At 46.1% G+C, this 27,344-nt stretch overlaps 1 protein-coding gene across 2 annotated transcripts in view; it reads right to left on the bottom strand.

Annotated features, from left to right (window-relative positions):
* LOC126537405 (Na(+)/dicarboxylate cotransporter 3-like) overlaps positions 1-19,789 on the bottom strand; it is a 96,841-nt gene extending 77,052 nt beyond the window's left edge. The window contains exon 1 of one of the 2 annotated variants that reach the window (XM_055074328.2): positions 18,970-19,789. The gene's annotated coding sequence lies outside the window, so the exon portion shown is untranslated. The remainder of the gene's footprint in view (positions 1-18,969) is intronic. The other variant, XM_055074329.2, reaches the window with a different exon arrangement.
* Positions 19,790-27,344: the final 7,555 nt, after the last annotated feature.

Raw genomic sequence — 27,344 nt, 5'->3', positions numbered from 1 at the left:
GCATGTTTCGAGTGTGAAATCCGATCTGCAGCAAAGTCATGCCGGCTTAACAGAAATCCTAAGACTGACATGACTTTCTAGTTATAACCACCCCCGAAACATTCTACAAAAATGCACTTGCTCTCAAGTTCAGACCTTCTATAACTGCTAAAAGAGGCTTTTGAGAAACTGGTATCTTTACCGTGAAGTGCATTTATTGTGGCACAGTTTAACAACGAATATTTCGAAAGTACTGCTTGTCTTAGGATGTCTGCTAAACAGACGTGACCTGATTACTGTTCCACTAAACCTCGCAATTGCGACATGCGCCCTAGCTCGAATAATTAGGAGATGGGTCAGCTGGGCACTGCGATTTTTCGTGCAAATAATGTCTTCTTCTTCAATTAAATCGCCCGAACAGGGTGCGGATAGTGCAATGTGCGCTCCGTGCATTTTCGGTTCAATCTGTTGAAACTATAAAAATTGTGCATAAACCATCGACGATGATTGCCAATATAAGCGAATAGCACGAGCGAGCGAGCGAGCGAGCAAGCGAACGAACGAACGAACGAACGAACGAACGAACGAACGAACGAACGAACGAACGAACGAACGAACGAACGAACGAGCGAACGAGCGAACGAACGAACGAACGAACGAACCAACCAACCAACCAACCAACCAACCAACCAACCAACCAACGAACCAACCAACCAACCAACCAACCAACCAACCAACCAACCAACCAACCAACCAACGAACCAACGAACCAACCAACCAACGAACGAACGAACGAACGAACAAATGAATGAACGAACGTACGAGAGATAGCAAAAGAACTTGAAGAATCCCAACGGTGACCATCGACCGACCATTTACTACCGACCACGAAAGCGGCCGAAATTGCCAAGGAAGGCTATTTGCTTTAACCAAGATAATAAAGCCCTGTACACTGAACTCCGCTTTTTTAGCAAATAGTTACAGCCAGTACTCAGGTATGCGTATACCACGTACCATAACGCTCAGCATTTAATTTATTTCCTCCAACACACCACAGCACCGCATGATGGGGCGTGCTCGCGCGCACACACGCAAATGAACACGGCGATGTCCAGGATGTTACCGAAACTGCTAGAACACTAATCGCACTGCAGTCATAGCGAGGTGAGTTGTGCGGTATGTTTTGAAAGTCAGCGAAGCCCGGTGAATAAGTTACGGCAGCGATGTAGGGGGCTAATATTAGCCACTATAAGAAACCCGGAGCCCCATTTCGATCCTACGCCCAATGGTGAGTTGCGGTGTGTGTCTGTATTTTTATTTAGTAATCGTGACCAGCGTCTGAAAGGCCACCCCCCTGCCAATTACCATAGACGTCATACGCGTCCATATACGTAAAGCAGACGACTCAAAAATAGCCTGTCTGCGTGTAACAGCAGCTAGTGCGCTGAGACCTGTTTCTCGTCCAGTGCGAGCCCTCGGGAATACCCGTTAGCGGGCGCGGGCTGCCAAAACGTACGATAAGGGGAAGTTAGCTGCTGAAACGGTCGCTTTGAATAAATACGGAGGCAGGTTTCGAAACACGTACGCTAGAAGAAAGCAAACAACCGGATTTATCGTTTTCTTGCTTTTTTTTTTTTTTCGTCCTTGATCCCATCAACCTTGCCGGTGGTTTTCAACAGCAAACAAAAAGCCTTCTGCAGTGGGGAACCTGCTGCCCTGACCTTTATAGGAACAATAAATAGAATCACTAAAAATCAGCTTCGACCGATAAACCGTTCTTGATAATCTGTTTTCATTTATTTAGCGGCGATATGTTAATTAAAGCACAAAATAATAATGAAAGTACTATTCCTTTTCTTTTTTTCACGCCAAAATTGCAATGCCGATACGCGTAATTGTGACGTCACGGAGTTCGAAGTATTTTTTTTTCGTATATGGGATTATGTGGCCTAATAAAAGTTATTAAATCTTTCTAAGTACGAGCTTTGGCTCTATTAGAAAACAATGAAGTTCATTTTAACCAATAAATAGTTAACTGGGCTCGAGCAAACCTCATCGAAAATTCACGTCATGGCACAATTGCGCGGGACCGTTAATGTGGCGACGCCACAACTTGTCTTCCTGCGCCTTTTCTGGCTTGCCAAGGGTCTTGTGCCAGTGTTGCCATAATATTACGAAGTGTGTCACTAAAGTGAGGCGTAAGATTCGCTAGCTTTCTGCTAAGCTTTTGCTATAAAGTCGCTGATATTGTCGCCAAAGCTTGTGATTAAACTTTAGGTGACGTAGGGGTCATTTCTAGCCCTGTAACATACGCTAGCATGGCGTAAATCATTTACCGAAAAGTCTCACATTTTGCTACAGTCCATGTGAGTCGGAAATACATTGTGAGTTTACGAGCAGTGTGTAATGGGCCTTTACTTTGCCAGTATGCTTACATAACAATGAACAATTACGGCTGAAATTCAGTATTTACCCTAAGAAATACATCAACGAGTGCAGCAAAGAGGGTAAATTACCACCGGAATGGAACCATGCCGAGGTAACCACGATTCCTAAACCCAACAAGTCCATGAGCGTTCAGAACCTGAGACCTATATCCCTCACCTCGTGTGCTGGAAAACTCTATGAGCTCATGGTGTACAACCGCATGATCAAACATATAGAAGACAACGGACACGTTCCAAACACCATGCTCAGATTTAGAGCTCACCTGTCCACGCAAGACGTGTTATTGCAGATCAAATAAAAAGTGATAGACAAATGGACACGCACAGCAAGAGAGCCAGTCTCGCACTGGACGTCAAAGGGGCTTTCGACAACCTGTCACAGGAAGCCATACTGTAAAACCTCAAATTCTTTAACTCCGGAGAAAAGATATATGATTACACCAGAGCTTTTCTTAAAGGAAGTACAGACAAGGTGGGAATAGGCAACTTACGCTCCGAGAAATTCTAAGTACCACGGAAGGGAACGCTGGAAGGCTCCGTCATTTCGCCGATGCTATTCAATCTGGCGATGAGCTCGCTAACCAAAGAATTCAAGCAAATATCGGTGACCAATTTCAATGACATAAGTTGCATTTCTTCTTTCTTGTTGTGAAAACGTATTTACACTTGCCAGAAAATGGAAAGCGAGAAGCAGGCTGGCATCTGCCACCGGAAAAGGCACAACGCCTGCCTATTCTTCAGAAAGAAGGAGCAGAGAGAAACATAGAAATGGAAGATAGGAAGACGGGAAAGAAAGAGGAAAAAGAGAGAGTAATATAAAAGTCTCCGGGAATAAAGCCGACGACACACACATAACAGGCCACGCACAGTATAGGGCCAGTCACTGCAGGTTACGCTACTAAAAGAATGTTAAAAATAGGAGAACTAATGTCTGAGGTCGTGTCACTCGGAAACAAAAATAATAAGCTACAAACTTCAACCTAACTCAGTTACTTCTTTAGAAGTAAGGATGGCGTGATGAGCTTGGTCGCGTCGATACGCAAAACCACTGCCGTAGAGACGTTCGTCGAGTGTCGTACACCGCAGGCCAAGAAAGGACGTGACAGTCCTTCACCAGCGACGTGAGTTGTCCAGTGAAAGCGGCACACTCCAATATCAGGTGCTGCAGTGTCTCGCTGCAATTGAAATACGTACGCGATAGACTGCGCTCGCGTCCTTGTCGTTATCAACGTTCACACAAGCTCACAAAGCCAACCCTTAGCTTAATTAGTTGTGCTCTATCCAGCGCGACGAGGCAAAACTCGACCGTGAGCAAGTGTTGGAAACGTTCTATTTGCGACAGTTAGCTGAGACATCCTACAGAGCTTACGTGAAATGCTTACAACACTTGCGGCACTTTTGCGCGAGTCCCCACACTGACAAAGTTGTGGTGTATTTCAGAGCGGGGTAATATACATACATTTTGTCTGTTTTAGTTACCTCAATAGGCTCAGTTTACATGATTGTGATGTCATTTCTTATTGCCGAGTTGTAAGCTTCATACTTCTTTTTTTTTTCTAAACGTGGAAGTTTTCACCAATATGACCTTCTTAAACAATTTATTTGCATGAATCAGAAAGCTACTCCTGGCAGGCGGTAATACATTGTATGTTTCTTTTTTTTTTTACCCTCTAAATGCAACAAACGTCATCAAATTCGGTACAGTGAAGGCATGCAAAAAAAAAAACATTTCGCGCATATATTTACACTGTCGCTGTATAATATATTTGTCCTATTTTTCTGATTCGCCTTGTTGCTTGAGCGTTTCTTTCTGACGTCGCTGTATTATGTGACATTGTTCGCGTTATAGCTTTGAAAGTTTCTTTTAATGTTCGCGGGCTTATTTTGGTTTGTATGTAATGACGTGACTGCATGCTGCATGTACTACCCGTTAAACCGGTGCCTTATTTAGGATCTGACATATCCTTCCATCACGTCAACAAAAAAAGAAAGAGAGAGCTTGAGAAAGAAAGAAGGAAAGAAAGAAAGAAATAAATAATGAAAGAAAGAAAGAAAGAAAGAAAGAAAGAAAGAAAGAAAGAAAGAAAGAAAGAAAGAAAGAAAGAAAGAAAGAAATGAAGACAGACAGACAGACAGACACATACAGCTGAGAAAACAGATTTCTCTGTTCGCATGCATTCAGGTAGGATATCTTGAGGCAGAGCTTCCTCTTAACGTGAACCTTCTATATATGCACGGTGCGAGGCATTCCGGTCTCGAAGGTCATGAGCCGCGCGCGGGAAGGTTTTGCTTGGCCTTTGTTTCGTCTCATTGCACATCTCAGGAGCTTCACGAAAGCGCGTATTCGATTGACCCACGTTTCGTGCAGCCCCTGCGGGAAGCGGTTGCGTTTCGCGAGGGCACCTTCACCAACCTCATTGCATTTGGCTTCTCGCCAGCGCGTCATTGCAAGTAGAACGGCGTGCTGCGAACACACCGTGCGACAACACGTACTCTCTCTCTCTCTCTCTCTCTCTCTCTCTCTCTCTCTCTCTCTCTCTCTCTTTGGTGATCATATATTCAGTTGTCGCTTATACATATTACACAGTGCTTGCATATGGAGGTGGTTAGAATTAAGAATAAATCGGCTGTGCAAGTTTGCGCAGCCCCCGCACCCAGGTGTCATTAGCTTGGACGTCGAAGGAAACACTCGCCAAAATATATTTACATTTTATCCACTTATAGGCCGCGTCTCTAATTGTGTAGTGCGTCTAAATAAGGTGCCAAACGTATGATGGAAGGCCGAAGCAAAGATGGAAAGTTTAGCGACGGGGCACGTTTTCTCTGTAATGAATGCGTGCGAACTCTGAAGCACAAGGACCACAAGACAGCACCGCTCGGGCTGCCTTTCGTTTTTTTTTTTTTTTAATTATTACTATTCGCTTGTGTTTCCACGTGGCATAATGTCAGAAGGGAAAGTCAGAAGTGTTTACTTAACTTCTACGCATACGCTTTAGGAATTTCTTTTCTTCTATTCACTGTATTTTCTTTGTCTAACTTGTATATGCACATGTTCTCACCTGACCAAATGTTTGTACATTCTATTTGATTGTCACATTGTTGTGCAGAAATTCTGTTCCGTGGATGAATTTCATTGCGATAGTTGAATCAAGTTTCATATCATTATACTTTGCCAGCACAATTATCGTGTTATTCCATCTGTTTTGTCGCCTGCCAGAGGCTCCTTGGCCATGTTAATCTGTGTCACGTAGCTTTCTTGCCAAGGAGATGTCCAACACGCGTATGTATGTCGTAAAATAAACATTGAAATACTGAGAATTGAAAATTAAAACTTCATATTACCATGGGTTGGGGGGGGGGGGGCGGGGGGGGCTCGTTATATGCATGTACTGAAACAGTGACAATGAGCCATCACTCATAGTCTTCTGGTTGGACACTTCTCAACTTCACACCCCTACCAACACATTCGCGTCCGTCTTTGTATCGGGGCACGTCCAAAGTAGATGGCGGGCACGCGCTACAAACGCTTCACACATTTTACATTGTCTTCATATGGTCGAACCCACGTACAAGTGATGGCTGGTGTGAGGGTGTCTGCCCTTTTATCGTCCTCGTATTTGTTGCGCTCTACCGATTACCTCGATTACACGATCCAAACATGTGAGCAGCGGAACGGGGTTTACGTACATACAACGGTTCCCACTCGTAACGTAGTGCGAGATTGACGCCCTCTGGGACGCGTGTCCAAGTCGTTTAGCGTGTCCTCGATTAAGCGCGCACTCCCCGATAACGGGCGGTGCGACGAGGCCTCCTTCCCGTTAGCGTCTCATCGATTCTGGCAGCATTGTTACCGAGACGCACACACCCACCACAGGGCTTCGAAAGCCCATCAGTCTGCCCCCCCACACGTGACGTCACTGAGTCACGTCTCGCATTGCGCCGGCTTGAAGTCGCTCGAACTAACGGCCTCGCTTCGAGGAACTGGCGACCGCATCGCGTATACGGTACACGGAGCGTTCACTCGCCGCGCCAGGCGTGCGGTGACATCAAGAGCTGTTTTCTTTTCTTTTTTTTTTTTTCTCGGCGAAATGTCGTTGCGCGCTATTGCTGGGGGGCTCGCGAGAGCGATGCAACACTCGGCGTTGTTTATAGGCGCACTGCAATACGTGCGTCCGCCCTTTTTGCCGCGTTTCGATTTCTTTTCCGTGGGCTTTCGTTATTCGTGTGTCCCTACGGTGTCCGTCCCGTTCCCCAGTTACGAAAGCTGACACAGGCGAGTTTGTTTCGAGTGTTTAATTGAAGTACCCCGCCTGCTCGTAGGCAAAATTATGAAAGGGGAAAAAATAAAGGAGAAAGGAAGAGAGAAGAAACAACAGAAAGGAAGAGAAAAGAAAGCCAGAAAGAAGAAAGAGAGAGAACGAAAGTACAAAGAAATAAAGAAAGAATAGGAGGGGAAAATAAGAAAGGAAACAAAAGGTTACACCGTGTTGTTGCGCGTGACCCCTCGAGTAATCGCGCCAGCCGCACACGTGCTTTTCACCGGGCCTGATCCCACGCGCTTGCACTACCGAAATGATTATGGACTTTCTCGTGTTTAGTGTCCTCAATGCACGGCGCGTACACGCAAGGGGAACTGGCCACAGCCGGAAGCAAGGAATACGACGAACGTCGCCATAGCGAAAGCAACTGCAACCTTAGCTAGCTACTGTGCAATGCTTAAATGAGCCCCGTCTTATTTAGCTGACGTACCTGACTTCTTTTTTTCCATGAAGTTAGAGTGCACGTCTACCATACGCTACTCCCACCGGACTAGTCTATATTCTGGAATCAATAAAGTAATTTCGCGCAGTCCAAGTACCCGCATTAGATTATCCTTGCAACACAAGGGTCTGCTGTTTATTTATTTATTTATTTATTTATTTATTTATTTATTTATTTATTTATTTATTTATTTATTTTGTGTACCCTAAGGGCTCTCAACGGATAGATGTGCTCATTTAAGGGGACACTAAAGCGAAACAATAAATCGGTCTAGACTAATGAAGCATTGTTTGAGAACTCTGCAGGCAGTCATTTCAAAATAATAGTTTGATAATTAGATGAGAAAATGAAGGTCGAATTATCAGGTCGAATTTCGCATCGAATCCCAACGCCGGTGCACCAGTGTGACGACAGGGATTCCAAACTGTATTTTCGCATTTGGGCCGCGTTGGCTAAGCAAAGGTTCCCGAAACTTCCCATGTTTAATATTTGGTTCCTTTAGAACACAATGTAGTCAATCTGTAGCGCTATATACTTAAGTAGGCCCTAGAAATTTGCTATCAGAATCCATGACGTCGCAGCGACCAGGTGCGGGAACTTCAAGGAGGCGTCACCACCCGTCTTTCGTTCTTGCGCTTTTTCTGGCTTACCAAGCGTTTTATCCTGGTAAGAGCGGTGTTTTTGGTGTCGTAGAAGGGTAACTTACTGATGCAGAAGAAATCATTTTTCTCTTCAGTGTCCCTTTAAGTATGCACTAAGGGACCGACTCGTTTTATCTACAACACGAGGAAAAGTACACTTCGTCCGAAAGCCACAAATCCATTGGCATGCATCATCTGACGCCTCTCTTCACTACGTCGTCATACCACGTTCGTGTGGTTCCGGCTCGCCTGTGTGTTTGTGTGTGTCTTTGTGTGCGGGCACATCTAAGCGTGCGTTATTTGAGCCTCAGACAATTCGTCTTAAGACGGCTATGATGACTCGCCATCGCTATAGCACACTAGCTGCACCCTCGCCCTCCGAGAGCAGGCGCCCGTTCGGGACACTGTCTAATTCCGCCGTGTTGGCGTTTTAATTGAGTTAATCAGAGCGCTCGAGCCAATCCACAGACCCCATAAGGACTGACATGACGGCGAACTCGACACCGGTCAGAATTACAAGACGGACATTGTTTGACATGCACGTGTAAATCCAAGCACGGGAGTGTTATTGCATTCCATTCTATCAGAATGCTGCTCCTCTCCTGCGGCCTTGCGCTCGGCAGGAGACAAGCGTCACGGCCGCTGACGCACTGCGACGGGTTATTCCAAGTCCACGCCTTTGCAGGCTTCGTGAATGTATCCGAGCGACGCCGCGCTGCTGTGCACTACGTGATCTGTCTATAAGAAAATCGTGTTCGACAACAGAGCAGTCGAAACGAGCGAAATGAATTGTTGCGTTACACCGCCTTTACCCGTCGCCCTCTCACAACTAGCACGCAAAGAAAAAAACCTGATATGCTCGATCGTCATTGCGCGCTGTGCACTTCAAGTTGGTATCACCGCCGCAGAATTGACGCGTCCAGTGTGATGTCGTGCTCTTTCTCTCTTTTTTTTTTTTTCATCAGGCTCCTGCTCGGGTGCCCGCTGCAAGCGGGGAGCTGAACGAAAAAAAATGCAAATGGTGGTTTTGCCTAACGTGACCAATCGCTCGAAACTTTTGCAACTGTATATGGCTGAGGCTTGAAGACAAGAGTCTGCGGAAAAGAGGGGAAAAGGCCGCAATGCTTTCAATGGGTTTGTCGTTCAGGTTGTTTTGGCAAATCGGTTCTGCGAAAGGCAACAAGGTCGAGGGAGATTCACGAAAGGAAAACCCTTGTTTACTTTATGAAGAAATTCAACTTTCCTTTTTCTCCATATTTATTTTCTTTCATCTCGTGCGACTTATTCTTTTACACTTGGAGCCTTAGCAGCTTCGTCTTTCTTCTTTTTTTTCCAGGACTATTCGACAAAGTCTGGTTAGTTTTTCTGGACATTGCTGTACTCACGGTAAGAGTACCCTGTTATCGTTTCACTCCTCGCTCTTTTCTTTTTTCTTTTTATTCCTATTTTCCTTTTCTTTTTCATCGGGAAAACCACTATGTAAGTGTTAATTTTGCACTAGGAATAACGCGGTGTGGTCACGAGGTATATCTAAGCTGGAAAATTACATACCACTTTGGGTGCACTTACGGCACGAAACTGCAATCATGTCTGCCTCTGCATGATTAAGTTCTGCGCGCCACCATTTTCCTCTACTGAACCCTATGTGACGCTGAGGCTCACACGACGTTCTCGACATGAACGCGTAGGCCGCGTAGCAACAAAGAGAGGTAACGCAGACACGATTTAGAAGATTATTTTTCTATGGCGAGGTTTCACCCTCTAAGGTGATCGTTTCCTTTAAGTGTGCAGATCGGTTTGTTTTTGGTTGCACGAGAAAGTAGTTGCAAACGTAGGGTCGCACCGCACAAATCGCGGAGGACTGAAACAATGACAGTATAAAAAAAATGTCACGTCAAATATGAATAAAATTTTGCGGAAATGCGGGAGTCATTGTACAGCACTCATGAAGAAAAAGCGAAACATCTTCAGGTGCACAGGTAAGTTACGAGTGGCAGAAGATAATAAAGAAAGCAATACAGACGGCCTCCAAAACGCCTTGAAAAGTGTTGAAAGCAATATTGGACGCTGGTCGGCGATAAGGCAGACTAATAAACCTAGGAGTTCTAATTTTGCGCCAGTGTAGCTGAATTCTTGTCCGAGTCGGTTGTGGGGGGAGAAAATTGCTGTACAGTATATGAAACGTTGGCTCACTCATCGTGGTTGCTTAGTGGCTTTGGCGTCGCGTTGCCAAGCACGAGGTCGTGGGGTCGTATCCCGGCAGCGGCGGGCCGCGTTTCGATGGGAGCGAAATGCAATAAAACGCCCGTGTACCGTGCATTGGGTGCACCTCAAATAACCCCTGGTGGTCAAAATTAATCCGGAGTCTTCCCACAACAGCGCGTCTCATAATCAGGTCGTGGTTTTGACACGTATATAATGCCCCAGAATTTAATTTATATTTTTTAATGTTGACTAGCCGAGCGCAGTGCGATACAGTGACGCCAGCGACTTTGACAGGAGACTGTGACAGTTATGCTGGTCCTTGAATAATCGTTCTGTAAAATCGCGTAGGTCGGCTAGGGTATTCTTTTGCTCCATTCACACTGTTCGAAACATTACGTCTATATAACAACAAAGCTAGGTTAATTTGCATGGTTCTTGCAAAATGTCTAGCCCGATTGTGCTGGAGTAGGCACGTTAGAATTGCGTTAAACATTCATTCATTCATTCATTCATTCATTCATTCATTCATTCATTCATTCATGTGAGTGTTGTCATGTACTCCGCTCGTGAGGGTCACATGGACTGGTAGCACCGCTTACACGCCCTATAGTGGCAGCCGATGACAATGACAAGTTTCTCGCTGGACTGCATTGAAAAAATTTGATCTGGTAACGTGATTGCACTTATTCCACGAAATTACGCTTGAGAAGCTCTGCAGCATCTAGGTTAATGAAGGTTTCAATGGAACGTAACCTAGGCGCTCGTTAATCATTGGGACACTGTAAGCTAGCCAGACGCCTTGTAATACGTTGATGTGGTTTTGCAACTCGTTTTATTTTTTGTTAATTTTTTTTCGGCATTGACTCGCACGAAGCAGCGCTTCCGTTGTTGCAGCGATGGGCCACTCGGCGAGACGGATGACAAGAAATAAATGAAATCGAAGGAAAATAAGGTTTATAAAATACACCCCATAGTTGAATTAACGCGCCAAAACCACGATTTGATTCTGAGCCCCGCCGTAGTGGGGTACTCCAGATTTATATTGACCACCAGGGAATCTTTAACGTGACCCCAATGGACGGGACATGGGCGGTTTTGCACTTCGACCCCATCGAAACACCTCCGCCTCGGCAGGGCTTCGATCCCACGACCTCGTGCTTAGGAGAGCAACACCACAGGCCCTAAGCAACCGCGGCGGGTACAGCCCCATAGTTCGCAGATCAGACTCTTGGTTTAATTTCAGTATGTCTTGAAGGAAATGCTTGACGTCTCGCAGAACTTTATTCGTCTTTTCGCGAAATTACAATAGAATGAAACCAATCACCACGTATGTAAACTATTTGTGCGCATACAAGCCCTTATTGAGTATTTTTGTACTCTGACGAATGAATCAATCAATCAATCAATCAATCCGTTGCTCATGAAGTCGATCGGGACGTGATGAAGCAATAAGTGAAATTGGTTCCTAATATTCTAAACTGCCAGGTAACTGTCCTCTTTTATGCACTGTAGCATAATATATTATCGATATTTTGAGTGCTTTGCAGCAGGTTCCAATAACTGACGCAACCTATTTCGCTGTGCTCTGCTTCCCTTGACTGCCGACTTTAGTTGAACACAACAAAACATAAAACAAGTCCACCATATACCTTCTCTTATTTTCTATTTTTTCGTTGTTTAAAACGCTGAGCGCTACAAATACTTGTAAAAAAGTTATACATGCAGATTCATTTTGCAGGCGCCTGGACTAGCTGTGCAGTGGACAGGCATTCCATGCCAGCACTTCGGTCAATGCGGTTTCTGCCCAGTACGACAGAGGCGTGTAGCCATACGGATGGTCGACATCGCGGTTAGTCGAAGTTCGTCGCTTGCTGCAAATAGATATTGCCCTGTCCTGCCACGTGCCGCCGTTCCCGGAGCCGTGGCGGGGATTTTCTTTTCGGCGCACAATATGTAAAGTGGCCCACACGTACGGTTGGCGATGGTGTCGATAAAGCGGCGGCAAGCTTTTCTTCATTTATGCGTCGCCTTCCCCGCGGGCACATCCATAGAAGCGCACCTCGGAGTTCACCGGCATCGCTTGCGACACGCCTACAGAACGGCCCGCACTTCAAGTTTACGCTACCAAACACGGTAAGTTTATCTCCGCGTGAAAAGAAAAAAAAAAAGGTCCGAGCGCAACTGTCCGCTGCACACATTTACCGCAGCGCGGATTCTCGCTACCGCTTTCGAAACATTGTTGCGCGAATGGAGAAATAATTGCCCAGAAGAGTACGTTTACAAGGTGTGCATTTACGGATTACAACCGATCTGTAGCTTGATAGCTCGCACGAGGGCTTATATTTTTCGACGTCGTCGTCGTCCACGTCGAGTCGAGAGTTTGCTCCGGCTTTGAGAGTGGACGCACTTATACCAATATTACCAATACCGCACGCGTTCGAAGTACGATACGCCTAGCGTTTACCGCGGGTTTCTCATTACTTAAGAGGCACATTTCACGAGAAAGAAGAGGCAGCAAAAAAAAAACAAATCGGCCTTGTCGAATTCGGGACGTCTCTGTACGGGCCGAGGTTGCGATGAAGTCATCTAGATAAATTTGCGATGAAGCCCAGCTAGATAAATTTTAATTTCTACATTCAGGAAGCATCATCCTTCTGAGCTTTGGGCAATTCGTTATAGTTGGTATGAGCTACAGGTTTAGAGGATAAGAATACGGTATACGAGACGTTCTTTTTTTTTTTCATGCATACAGGTTTTTTTGTTCGCTACTTACGAACGCCCGCTTCAGGCACTTACTATATCGTTGAAGTGCGTTGGGACATCCACCCTTTTATCGACGGTCGACTTCCCGCATTTTTACATTGCCCATGGCACGCTGATGCCACGGATAACGCTCCTCGCGTCAATGCTCTCTTACGTCAATCCGTCCGATGCACAGTGCGGTCCCTAAATTTTTACAGTTATCGGCCTGGACTCACCAATCCCAAACTTGGCGTCTGTTGCAATTAAGACGAAACCGTTGATCGTTTCCTTCTTCTGGGCGCCGTTTCACAGCCTTGCACAATTTTTTTTCTTAGACCCCCCTCTTAATCGTCTTGTGTTCTCCATGACTGCTCCAAATTTATTCTCATTTGGAACTACGCAGTTTGGCCGCAGCCGCAGGGAAACTTGCAATGCATTCCTGAAGTTGACAGATGCGTCGAGCCGGATACGTTACTAGGGGTTCTATCTCTCTGTTAAGGCGTCGTTACATGTTCTTTCTATCCCAATTTTTCAAAATTTTACTGTACTTTTTCATTAAATGGGGTTATTGTCTTGTTATTTATATATTTATTTATTTATTTCATTTATTTTCGCGTAATTCAATGTTTCATTTAATTAACTTCATATAATGTCTCAAATGTGTGGGCCAATGACTCAGCACCGACATCAACTCAAACAGGAATAGTCGGTCGAGCTGTGGACTGAAAGACTTTCAATGTTAAAGCATAAATGGGTAGCTTGAAGTAGTTTTGTGACAGGAAAGAGCGATTTACCGAAGGCGAACAGCCTTTAACTTATTTGAAATTATTTCAGACATTTTAACTTTCTCTTTACGATAATTATATTTATTCATCAGAGTCTCGGATGTTGTTTCTTATACTTCGAATCAAAACACCCTTTGGACATGAAATAATGGAATCGCTGCACTCGGGAATACACGGCATTTTTTGAACGCCATTAGCTCCACGGATGTCGATGCCCATCAGGGACAAATTAACCGTGACATGGCTAAAGCTACGTGAACGAAAACTGTCCTGTTCACACTATGTCAGCGTCGCGGGATGCCAAATACAAGCAAGGACGAGTGGGAAAGGGTGTCGAACGACATTTAAACTTTAATCTAAATTTTAACAAGGTGAAAACGCAACAAAGAAGATAATTAAGCAACCAACCGCAATCGAAATATGACTGTGACAATGTGGCTGGACCTATCAATCAACGGCATTTCTTCTCTCTCTCTCTATCTATCTATCTATCTATCTATCTATCTATCTATCTATCTATCTATCTATCTATCTATTTACCTATATATATATAGATATCTGTTTAGCTTTATTTTTTTTCAATGCCTTTTGAAGCTCGACGTGGTTGCTTTGTATGGGAGAATATCTTGATCACCATGTTGCAGTGGTCTTGATATCTGTCCCGCACAGCAAGCCCTGCTGGAGAGGCCCCACTTGCTAAAGTGTCGCTTGTGTTTGAACCGTATGCATGCTTTCTCGTACCAGCGAACATTTCAGCTATGCTAAACTCGCGTTCTATGTCAGTGGGCCCGCATTGAATGCTGCCCTACGACAAACTTTCAGTCTTCTTTTGCAAGATCTCCTCGAAAGGTAGAGCCCATTCTGCATATATAAAGATATCTCTGAACTGGGAAGACCAATGGAGTTTGATGATATTGTCACGTTGCACAGAAACGGCGAAGAACCATACAGTAGCAACAACTATGAACCACAACACTAACCCTTAACTGGGCGAACTTCGGCAGAGAAAAACAAATGTCGCTTAAAGCACAACGATATTATTGGTACAATATTCTCCGCGGGATTGAACCACGCAGAAAATCTTGCTTAAATAAACTTTCTACTACTACTACTACTACTACTACTACTACTACTACTACTACTACTACTACTACTACTACTACTACTACTACTGCTACTCCTACCACTCTACTACTACTGCTACTGATACCACTACTGCTACTACTACTACTACTACTACTTCTACTACTACTACTACTACCACTACTACTACTACTACTACACCGGCGAACACAGTCTGCGATCGTCGAAATATGATCTAGGGTAAGACAGTAACCACCCGCACCCTACTGGCTCAACGCTGAAAGAACGCGAAATACACGCTCTCAGTTATTATGTACAATTCACTGCGACAGCAGTCAAAGTCTAGGAACTGAGTTTGCTCGACTGGTCCCTCTTTTCCGTTACGCTGTCCGTCGTCTTCATCTTCAGTTCGTCGTCGCCGTAAAGGCACTTTCTCAGCTTCACCTTCGGTGCAGGGCGCACAAAAACTAAACCTCACCTACCCCCACGACCGCTGGGCACAGCACTCACGCAACTGCGACAGTAACCCCTGGAACGCGTTATCTCCGGCGTGATGGCGCTTCGTAATTTTGGCTAGCTTTCATGCGCCACAGACATTGGGGAGTTTTAGATTAGAGAGAGTGAAACAAAGAAGGAAATGTAGGGAGGTTAACCAAGGACGCGCCCGGTCGGCTACCCTACACTGGGGGAAGGGGAAAAGGGAAGAACAGATAAGGAGAGAAAAGAAAAATAATATTTAGTGACTGACAGTAAGTCGCGGAGACATCTCCACTGTCACAAGCGTTCATGCAATCCAGTGTCCTTCAAGAAACGCAGAAAAGCTTCTGTGGCCTTCTGCATGCAAGAACACATAGGCCATGGTCCAAGGATCTTTTCTTCCGAGAGCGCTCTATTGCCTAGCAGGTTAGTTTCACTTGTGAAGTACGTCGCTGAGTGTCAAATGATGGGCAGTGACACAGAAGGTTCTCTATAGTGTAATTGCACCTGCACAAATTACACGCTGCACTGCTGGCTATTCCCATCAGGAACGAATAGGAATTTGTAAATGCGACGCACAAGCACATGCGATACAGTAAGTTGTTTCTCGACGGGAGAGTCTAGGTGGCAGGCGAAGTCGCAAGTTAGGTTCAAGAGAGTGCAAGCGTGAGTTGGTGAAACTCGGTTAATTCTATTGTAGACGCGTGATGTGGCGTGCAAGTGAGTGAAGTTGTCGCGCAGCATCAGTTCTTGAAAGTGGCATAGAAACCCGTTGATGTTTTTGGAAAGCCGAACGCGCAGCTTCATCTGCACTGTCGTTGCTGACAATTACGCAACAGCTTGGAAACCAATGAAATGCAGTGTCGTGGCCTTTCTCGACCGCGTGATTATGAGCGTGCCTCATTTCGTACACTAGCTGCTCGTGTAACCCATGACGTAAGGCAAACTGCAGAGTTTGTAGGGCTGCTTTGGAATCGCAGAAAATGGCGCAGCTATTTGGTGGCTGTTGGAGCACGTACTTGAGTGCACCTTGAAGAGCCGCAAGTTCTGCTGCTGTCGACGTTGTACTGTGCGAATATTTAAATTTAGAGTAGGGGACGCAAACCGCTTGCGTCCCCTAATCTAAAATTCTGTGTTATGGAAAGGGTGACGTCAATGCACGCATTTAGGCGGCCGCGACCGGCTATACATACTACATACGACGGGTATTACGTTGTGTGCATCGTAAAGAAGTAGTTGCTCTTGAGATTACAGCAACCTACTGCTGCTGTCGCAGCAAGTGAGTGTATGCAGGAATCGATGAAGTGTGGTGATGGTCATTTTGCACTGGTGGAGGCATTTTCTGCCCTCGCATATTGCAAATGAATGTTTCAAGAGCTCATAAATTACAAGCGGGAGCTTAAAGGCCGTTTTACCAGGTGAACTTAAAGGACGAGGTAAAAGTGGGGCAGAGCGGCGGCTGCTGCTGGCTGCTGCTGGTTGCTGAAGAGTTAGCCAAATGACTATCCCAAGGCATGCTGGAATTAAAATGAACACCCCCACAATTAACACTTGAAAGGTATGGAATATGAAAGCAGGCGCAATTATTACACTCAGTAGAATGAAGAAACGAGGGAATGATGGACAGGAATACGTTTCAGGGGATTCTGGAAACATAAGAGTTTTATTTTGATTGATAAAAATTGAGTTCTTACAGTAACAACTCATCACATTTACAGAGTCAATTTGTAATTCGGCCACGGCTTGATCATAATTAGCATGACGGGATACTAGAAGCGTGTCGTCAGCGTACTGAAAAGCTCGGCAATGAAGAATGGATTGAGTGAGATCGCTAACATATAAATAAATAAAAGTAAGGAGTGCTAAAATCGATCCCTGATGAACTCTACTGGACAAATGTGTGGGCCTACTTTTAATACTTCCGATTACTACAACTTGAGTACCACCATGGAAATAATCCTCAAGGAAAGATATGAAAGGCCCTCAAGAGCCATAGCTATGAAGTTTACAAAGTGAAACATCACGTTTCAGGGAATCAAAAGCTTTTGACACATCTAAACATAATGCAGAAGCAAATTCGCTGTTTTCAAGAGCATTATTTAGGAAACCAGTTAGTTCATCTAACGCTACCCTAGTGCCACACCCGGAGGTAAGTCCATATTGGTTGGGCGATAGCAGGCTATGTGCATCAATGAAGCTTTGCATTAGAATAAAAATATACTTTTTAAGTACCAGAGCAATGCATGAAAGTATCGAAATAGGTCTATGTTTGTGACAGTATTAAGCTGTCCGCTTTTGAGAAGGGGAACTACAAGAGCTTCCTTGAGGCCAGGTGGAATGATTTGTGTTACTATAATGTCGTTTATGATTGCTAATAGAACGCTCTTCAGGGTCTCAAAGTTTCTGTGAAGAATGCCCGCAGACATGCCATCTAATCCAACTGACCAGCACTGTTTTAAGTTTATTATGACATAACTAATGTCGTCTTCAGTGCACTCTGACAGAAAGGTAGACTCAGCCACCTACTGCGGCGCAAGATGACTGGGCGTATTACGAGACAACTTTGTTGCAGCAGACGAGACAAAATGTTCAAATTGGTCCGCTAGCAGAATGGACGGAGGTCCAAAATTTTTAGCACTTGTTTCATACACACCTTTACGGTATACGGTCCCTTAATTTGTTAACAACAGACCAAACCTTATATGGGTTATTCCCAGATTCAGAAAATTTGTTTTGTAAGTGTTTTTGTCCTCCAGCTATAAGCACCACAGTAACTTTATTACGAGGCATCTTATAAGCTGCACAAAGAAACTTACCTTTAAGGGAACGACAATAACGCACCTAAGCTGATTCTTTTTCTGCTATCACGGAGAAAACATTTCCATTTATCCATGAGCAACCCGGTTTTCCTTGTTTTATGAGGACCACCCTTTTACATGTGTGCGTCATCTGTGCGTAGACACCAATAAAAGATTCATACAGTTCACTTGCGGGAAGTTCCGCAAGATCGCCAATCGTAATGCTGTAACGAGAAGTCAAGCTTTTGGTTATCAACAACCTCTATTTATAATATCAGTTTCTAGACTGTAACACCCCACAAAGAAGTAATGGGACAGCTTTTTCTCAAGAATAAACGGAAAGACCTGGTCGTTCTTGGTACGAACATTAACGCGATCTAGACATGAAGACACGACTGATGCGCCAAAAACTTCGACACGTGTCGGAAGGCTGATAACGGTTTCTATCACAACGTCAGCAAGCGTGTTCAAGCTTCAGTATGCCAATGTTAACGTCACCTATCATGCATATTTGACCAGATGGAAAAGTAAGTGGACGCAACTCATCCATAAACTTTCTTACGATTTGGTTCGGAGGCTTATATAGATAGCGAGCAAAGTGATGGCAAGATGTGTGTGAATACGAAGCGCTAGCGAGTCAGCAGTTGTAAAGGTTATAGTGAGAGGACTCGAAATCCAGAAGTCTTCGATAAAAATAGCAATTCCACCTCCGCGGCCATCTCTGCGCGTAAAAGAAAAAAATGAAGGCAAGTAAAACACCGGTTGCGGGCAAACTGAAGGTATGGTGCGGCATGCTTGTGCTATTTCTGAAAAATAAACACCATGCAAATTTGTCAACCGAACAACTGACGCAGGGCGTGCAGAGGCAAAGCCACATTAAAGCACTGTAGGATCTAGGCGACACTACAGAAGCGATCGCACGTCTAATAAACACCTCTGCGCCCGCCGCGGTAGCTTCACGGCTATGGAATTGCTCGAAGCTGCCGGTTCAATCCCGACCGTGGCAGCCGCATTTTGACGGAAGCTAAATAAAAAAGGCTAGTGCACTTACATTTAGGTGCACGCTATAAAGAACCCCAGTGTGTCAAAATCAATCCGGAGTCTGCCGCTATGGCGGGCCTCACAGTCCGATCCTGGTTTTGGCACGTACAGGCCCATAGATTAATTAAAATTGAACACTTCTGCCACGATGCGATATGCCATGTGAGGCCATGATAATGCTCAACCCTCAAAGAGATTATGAACAATGGCGCACGAGAACGCCTCAGACAAACAAGTCCCCCTGTGTGGTCTGTGTACTACGCAGACAAAACAGCATGTGGTGCACATAAGGAAACGTTTAACATCAACTCCCAGCTCTCGTATTGGCCTAAACGCTGAAGAAATTACACATTCGCGGTCAACATCGCCACCTATTATCGTCAATCAAAGCAAACAGCACAGGAAACTTCGCTTAGATCGACTCCCACAGTGAGTGGTATCCGCATATTTTTCCTTTTCCTTTTTTTTTTGTTATTTGCGGATAGACTACCTTGGATAATGCGGAACCGAAGAGCGCGCTTCCTGAAGCGTCAACTGCACCCTCAATTGCTTGTTTTCGCCACGTCGGTGCTTGACGCAAAACGGCGAATGTTTTGACCGCGTCGCCAATTAAGAGGGCGGTTGCACCGACGAAGGACGGTCGGTGATGCACCCGCTTATCTCACGTTCCATGCCGGTGCAAAGATTACGCGTCGATCGACCCAGAAAAGGGACGATGTTGCCTGCACCGTGTGTTTACGCCTTCTTGTCTCTCCTTCTCGTTCTCGCTCTTCCTTCTCCTCCTCCCCTCCCGCCCTCCTCCCCACACTTCTCGCGTACGAAACGAGCCGCGTGATCCGTGTCGACGAAACCCTTAGTGCACGACTTCGTTCACACAAGATTGAGACCTGGTTTATACATCGATACCATGCCGGTATACCACCACAAGAGGAGGCTCCGTAGCCACAACAGTCGGCGGCACCTCCTCTGACTTACAGTGCCATTATACGAACAATAATTCAAGATATATTGCAATGGAAGCAAACTATGTAATAATGCATGGGCCTCAGTCAACAGAGAAATTAAGAACAAAGAACCATGCGACCGTTTTATAAAGCATTGCCTTAACGAACACACCAGAAGGAACTAAAGTAAAGCAAACCAATACCAGTAACAGGCTGGTACGCGATACCTCCATGACCGCTCGTATATCTCTACTGAATCGAATGCATTTGTATACTTTAGGGAAGACATATATATAACCCGACTGTGATGACATGGAGGCAGCCCTAGACGACCTCCTCAAAAGCTGTCTGGCCCTACGCATGGCCCGTGCCCACCACCTACGAAGCTTGGGTCAACGCCCCGGCCGTCCACCTGACTTTCGACACGTCACCTTTGTACCCGCCGCCCCTAGATCTCATCCAGGAACGAAGTCTTTAAATTTCTATGTGAATTACGCCGCTAGCAGGGCAGGTTCGGGTAATAAAAAACGTGACATGGATGTGATTAATTATCGAATATCCCTTTCCAAAGTCATAGTAGCGCATAGCAGCGCCAACCACAAACATAACACAAACGTTCTCGCGAGGCACTAACCCCCATTGTTTAAGTTCTTGCCTGTTTGAAATTGTTATTGTAACTCACTGTACCTTGTTGTTCTCTTTATCATTGTATTTTGTTCCCACTCTGCCTGTTTGTAATTGTTATTGTAACTCACTGTACCTTGTTGTTCTCTTTATGATTGTATTTTGTTCCCACTCCCCTCTGTAATGCCATTGGCCTTGAGGGTAAATAAAGAAATAAATAATAAGGCGTTGCTTACTCGGTGTGCCGACTGATCTCGCCGTCCATGCGTGTTCCGCTGTCCTCGAAGGTGACGCTTCGCTCTCGCAGAAGACCCCGTTCGAAGTTACTGACCTGCGCAAGCTCTTGCACCTCTGCCTGCAAAACACTTCGTATCCCAAGCCTGCTTCTACAAGCAACTTCAACGAACGCCAATGGGCACCTGCTTTTCAGTAACCACAGCAGAATCTTTCCGACGTAGGAAGACGACTATTCTTGCGTGATAAAGAAGGCTACTTTGAACGCTTTCTTGTCACACGTGAATTCAATGGAAGAAGCTACAAGCTTTAGCATTTAGAATATGACGGTACAACGTGGGTGGGCGGGACTGTGTTTCGACGTGTTCGGGAAGCCGACGCACACTGGGACGCCACTTCACAATTCAAATCAGTTAATCCTGCCAGTCACAAGCGTTCCCTCGTAGCAACACTCAAGCAGCCTTTCCAGCGAACCTGCAGCTCTCCCAGCGACTGACCTATATGCTGGCCTCGAACTTTGGCGTAATGACTATCCCACTTTGTTTGTAGCTTCAGTGACGCGCAAGCTATCCCGCCCACCACTGAGTGTTCCTTCCGCCATTGCTGTTCCTTGGAAACATGCTCCCGGTATGCTCATACCAGCACCTCGCTGGTACCGGTATGCTCCCGGTACCCGCGAGGCCTATAGCACTCGTTCTTCGTTCTTTCGACGTGGCACATTATGCCGGCAAGGAAGCTTCGACACGCGATTGTGAATGTGAAAGACAAGCAAATTTATCCGGGCGTTGCATTACAATATTCCCTGTGCGAACTGCAATCAAGGATACATCGGCGAGACTGAAAATCTTGAAAGGCGCCTCAAAGAACAATGCCACGATGTAAAAAAGCAAGTGCCTTCGAGTGCTATCGCCTACCATTCTGTGTCAAAAGATGATATTGACTGTGGTGGTGGACACGTGATAGCTACTGAAAGAAAATTGAGAGACATTCCACTCTGTGAAGGTGGATGACCAGCGAAACTGTATATATGGTGATAAATATGTTGATAATGTGTACCTTGATTGAAATTAAAAGACACATACCACAATGAATTTCGTTATTTCATGTTATTTTTATTGCATACTCAATGCTTTCTTTATTCTTAACTTTCTGTTGCTTGCTCTGTTGGATTTATTATTTGGTCACCAAAGTGACTGTCGCTTTATGACCGCTATGATATACGGCCAAAAGCGCTGTGGCGACACTATAAAGGTTCTTGGCCAATGTGAGATCTACACACGACCGATGACGTGTCGTGGGCACACTGATGTTTGTGTAACATTGAATGCCGAATCTTTCCAAGAGAAACGCCACGAACCACTTTTCCGTCTGGCCGAGACACGTCTATGTTGAAATCACCAACAATTGACATGGGAGTGGTGTCGGTAGGCGCTGATGCAACCAAAGGTGCATACGCTTGGCACTCGTAGCACGATCTTCGTTCGTGTTACGTGCCGCCCGCCATCGCCACGCACAACTCCGCTTCTTTGCACGACGGCGCTCTTCGTAGGCGCGCTGACCTTCCGCAGTCCTCACCGCACACGGCCTGCAAATTGCAGGGGTGGAAGGTAACTCAGATAAGTTTACTTTGTTTGCCTACCGAGCCCGTGACGTCAAGCCGAAATCCGCACTAAACCGTGCCTACTCCGATTTTGCTTTCTATTACTATATTTTTATATCACAGTACATACGGCGATATCCTTTGTGTGTGTATATCTATATAGAGGCTGCAGCAGTTTCTCATCTACACGCTCGGTCTACGCGATCGTTCTACACACGCAGTGAACCACCAGGACCTAGCGTATAACAACTCCGTTGTGAAATCTTATCTCGCGTTTTCATCTCGACTCGTTACTATTCCAAAGTACAGGGCCAACGCTGAGCCGCAATGACGGCAGCCTTTCTTCTGTTTATACGCGCTGCCTGCGTCATCAGTTCACGCGTACGCAAATCGTCCTCCGATTTTTTCCCTTTCATAGTGAACAAGGCTCCCGTACGGGTGACGAAGCGTCTTGTTATTATTCATGTTTGTGGTCGGCGTCAATTCGACTTTTGACCATGATTGATGCCAACCAAGCGACTTTCCGTCAAATCATTGACTTTATAGCACACTTCTGCGTAACGAATTCCATGTAATTAATTACATGTGATCAGTTACGTTTTTCCCGCAATATTATATTGTAACTATTATTTTTTTCTACTTGGTAAAGCTCACATCATTGAATTACTCTTCTTAGTAACCAATTACAAGTAATCCGTTGCATTTTTGACGGAACAAGCTATCACAGGCGACGTAGTTGTTAGCATGTTAATTTGGCGGTAACTACAGCGTCCAAAGGAATTAAAACACGTGCATGGGCTATCTTCTTCCCACAATCAGCGTGCGGCAGCTACGCCTTGATCACTTGAATGAACATTAGAGGCTTGCAGATTTGCACACTCCCCTTAGAAGGGCATAAATACTCTCTGAGCATTTCTCCTATAACAAATTGTTCTCTCTTTCTCTCTCTCTCTCTCTCTCTCTCTCTCTCTCTCTCTGCCCTGGAAGCACTAGGCGGCCTTTTTAGGCGCTAAGAGCTGCTTCTTAGTTCTTCGCTTAGCGAAGTCTTCTTTGATATAACTTACCTGATATAGACAGAACCTGTTTTCGCCGTTACACGCATAGGTTTCTATTTGTTGGATATTACAGGCTGTCCCACCTAACGTTACCCGCCGCGGTAGCGTAGAGGCTATGGTATTGCGCTGCATGAGGTCGCAGGATCAAACCCTGGCCGCGGCGGCCGCATTTCGATGGGGGCGAAATGCAAAAACGTCCGTGTCCCGTGCATTGGGGGCACGTTAAAGATCTCATGGCGATCAAAATTAATGCCGGGTTCCCCAATACGACGTGCCTCATAATCAAATCGTGGTTTCGGCCCGTAAACCCTCAGTATTCGTTTGAGCTAACGTTATCCTAGCTGTCCAGCAAAATAACAATAATAAAGATAGGGTGCAATTTACAACTATACAACATACAGTGTTCGGTCGTCAGACATCTGACAACCAAACAACGTAGGTTTAATAATTGTATATTGCACCGTATTTCCTTAATAGTGTCTTTTGCTGTTGTCCTTTAACAGTACTGTAGTGTTCGCTGGTACACATGGTGTGCGTGAGTCACGTGCACCTATTTTTGCTATTGTAAAGCACGAACAGTAGTATTAGAGCTGAAATACAAATAGCTTTATGTTAAGTTACACTACAGATTTGGCCACCCTTTCAAGGAACGTGAACGTTTGCTGGCGTCCGTTTCAATTAGTCGTTTAAGTCCGAATGGCCAACGAGTGAAGGGCGCTAAGTGGAGGTCCACCATAGGGCCAGCCACCAAATTGAAACGGCACTCCTGCGCCTCTATGGCGACAGCCACTTCGGACGCAGATGCCAGGGAATCCCATATGTTCGCCATTTCGGTTGTTCACTGATCTCTTTGGGAGCGCCTTCTCCTAATCCGAGCATCACTGAAGCGCTGCGTTTCATACGGGACCCCCCTACTCGAACACCGCGGAACTGAGTAGCTCATGCACTATTTTGTGAGCAAGGTGTTCGTACGTTACAACACAGCTCTCCTCTCCAGCGCTCACATCGAAGGAGCTTTCAATATCGCTACATGCCCTTATGTCTTCACAAGAAAACGAAGGAAGAGCTAAATTTAAAAAAATATATTTTAAGCCATCTTTGCCAAGGTGACACAGTGAAAGAGCCAGGCCAGCTCGTTTTCTTTACTGCATTTCAGCAATGTTAATAAAAGTAAGGCGGAAAGTAAGGCTAAAGTAATCGATTACATTTTAGTAATTGTTCAGTTACTCTTGCGGAGCAGTAATTGGTAACTGTAGTCAATTACATTTTTCAAAGCAGTAATTGTAACCGCAATCGATTACCCTTTTCTTTTTCTTTTTTTTCTTTTTGTAACGTGTACAAGAAGTCTGCTTCATAGCAACGCATTACTTCTAAGAACTGTGGCTAAAATATACACATTTTAATATCCTTCTCGAATGCTGCTGCAGTTCGAGTATTGAAATGATCACGCAAGTGATCGGCGTAATATTCACGATGTGCATGCTGTTGGCAACGTACAATACTATCCCAGTGCGATAGGCTCTAGCACTTGTCAGCGAAGACGACGAAGTGTGGCGACGTGTCGGATGGACTCCACATCTGCTCCGCACAGAAGCTACATTTTCGGCGAAATCACCTCGGCATCCAGATTCTACGTAATCATCACGTGTCTGAAGTCAGCCAGAGCATGTCAACACCGAACTTGAGGGTGTAAGTGCTATAATTTGCATTTTACGGTCACATCAAGTTTCGAAGCGGGCCGCCCCGCTGAACCCACTACGCTAGTGGCGAGGCCTAGCAAAGGCTTCGGCCACCGCACCGCTGCAGATGGCGAACGCGCTGCTCAATACCGACGCCGACAAAGCCCACCAGTCGTCCACCGGGGCCCTGGAGGACGAGGACATAGAAGTTCGCGAATCGCAAGGACTTCTTCCGGCCGCAGAGGCGAACGAAGAAGGCCATGAGCCTTGGATCAATGTTACCAGTCGTGCCTGTCGTCGTCGGCTGCAGACACGCTCGACCACGCCCCAACTATCCCCAACGCCACCGAAGCCCGTTCTCCGCCAAAGCCGACCGGCGATGCGCAAGCCCCGACAACCCCCAATTCCTGCCGATGATTACAAGTTGGCGGTTCGTCCACGGAACGGCCTGCAGCTCAACACGGTGAGCCCAGGGAAGTTAGTAGACGCCATCACAAATGAGGCAAAGCTACAAATCGGCTCCACCGGATTCAAAATACGCATCGACGAAGACCAAAACATACTCGTTCTGAGCACTGCCTCAGAAGCTACGGCCTCAGCACTAAACAAGATGCAGAAAATTACAATTGGTGCAACAACATATGATATTGCATCATACGGAATTTCCCCCGATAACTCTTGCAAAGGGGTGATGTACAACATCGATCACGACACCACGCCCGAAATGTTACTTAAACGCATTGAATCTCCCGAATACGAGGCGCTAACATGTAGAAGACTGCGAAACAACAACCATGGTGATCACATTCCTGGGAAAAACAGTACCATATTACATCGAATTTTCCGGCCTTCTTCTGCGGTGCTACTTCTACAAGAGAACCGTGCCACATTGCCAAGCCTGCAACGAGACAGGCCACAGAGAGGACGTCTGCCCGTGGACCCCCGCCACACCGAATTGCAGGGACTGCGGCACTTCACTATCAACGGAGCAGCACGAGTGCCACCCTCGGTGCTCTCTGTGTGGCGGAAATCACGCGACGGCAGCCAAAACCTGCCCCAACAGGTTCCTGCCGCCCATCAACCACCGGAAACCGCAGCAGGCCCTGAGAGCAGGCTCCTCGTCTCCAAGGCCACGTGGCGAGCGCTCAGCATACCGCAAGTCACGGTCCCCGAGACGATGCGGAGCTGTCCTGGAGAGGAGCAGTTCCAGGCCGTGTTCCGGTTCCGGTTGCAGGGGCAGGACCTCATCGCGACGACGGACGCCATCCCATGGCGGGACCTCGAGCCATGGTCGTTCCGCAAGGGAGCAGCGCAGGTCACGCAGCTGGTGGACTGAGCACAGGTTGTTTCTCCCAAAGCTCGTCCCCCCCTGTTGACACAGAGCTGGCACAGGCACACGCCCACATTAGGCGTCTCACTGAAGAGAACGCAACACTCAAAGCAGAAATCACTAGCGTACACGCAGAATTCGTAGCACTTAAAGATGAATTGCTTGGAATAAATACCACTACCCTACACAAAACACTTCAACCCCACCCCCGGAGAAGCGGAAACGGGACGGGCAGCCAGTGCCCACAGTCACTTCAAATCGCAACGAGCAACGGCGCAATCGCAATCACTTCACACCGCAACGAGCAACGGCGCAGCCCACTGCACCGCAGGGAGTCATACCCGTCCAATATGCCACTCTCCAGAAGGTGGAGGAGGTAGCAGCAAAGGCCATTCAGAGCCTTCAGATATCCCTACAAGCTACTACGCAGCAACAGCTCACAGCTATACAAGAGTCAGGGGCACAACAATTCGCAACTCAACAACAACACTCTATCACTCAGTTGGCGGAACGCATCATGAGACTAGAGGAACGCATACAAGCATTGGAAACTCGTCAAAGCCGGCTTCCCAAGAAAACAGCTCATCAGACCCTACCAGATTTGCCAGATTCTCTAGGCTCCCCAGAACCCCATCTTGCGCACGCATCACCACCCCTTAATAACCAAGATGGCTCCTCCTCAACATATATGCAATAAGCGCGGGGGCTCCCCAGGCTAAACCACGGTGTGGCAGCGGAATTGCCGGGGCTGCATGGACAAGTATGTACCACTGAAACAATAGATCGCTACATCAGCAAGACCACCTGAAATCATCACACTGCAAGAAACGAACACACACGTCCGCCGAGGTTCGTCTGATACCGAAGCCAGGCAAGCCACCAGCCATTGAGAACCTACGACCAATCTCCCCGACTTCGT

Source organism: Dermacentor andersoni, chromosome 4 (genome assembly GCF_023375885.2).
Source record: "Dermacentor andersoni chromosome 4, qqDerAnde1_hic_scaffold, whole genome shotgun sequence".
NCBI classification, from domain to species: domain Eukaryota; kingdom Metazoa; phylum Arthropoda; class Arachnida; order Ixodida; family Ixodidae; genus Dermacentor; species Dermacentor andersoni.
This window is presented reverse-complemented; position numbering and strand designations above follow the sequence as displayed.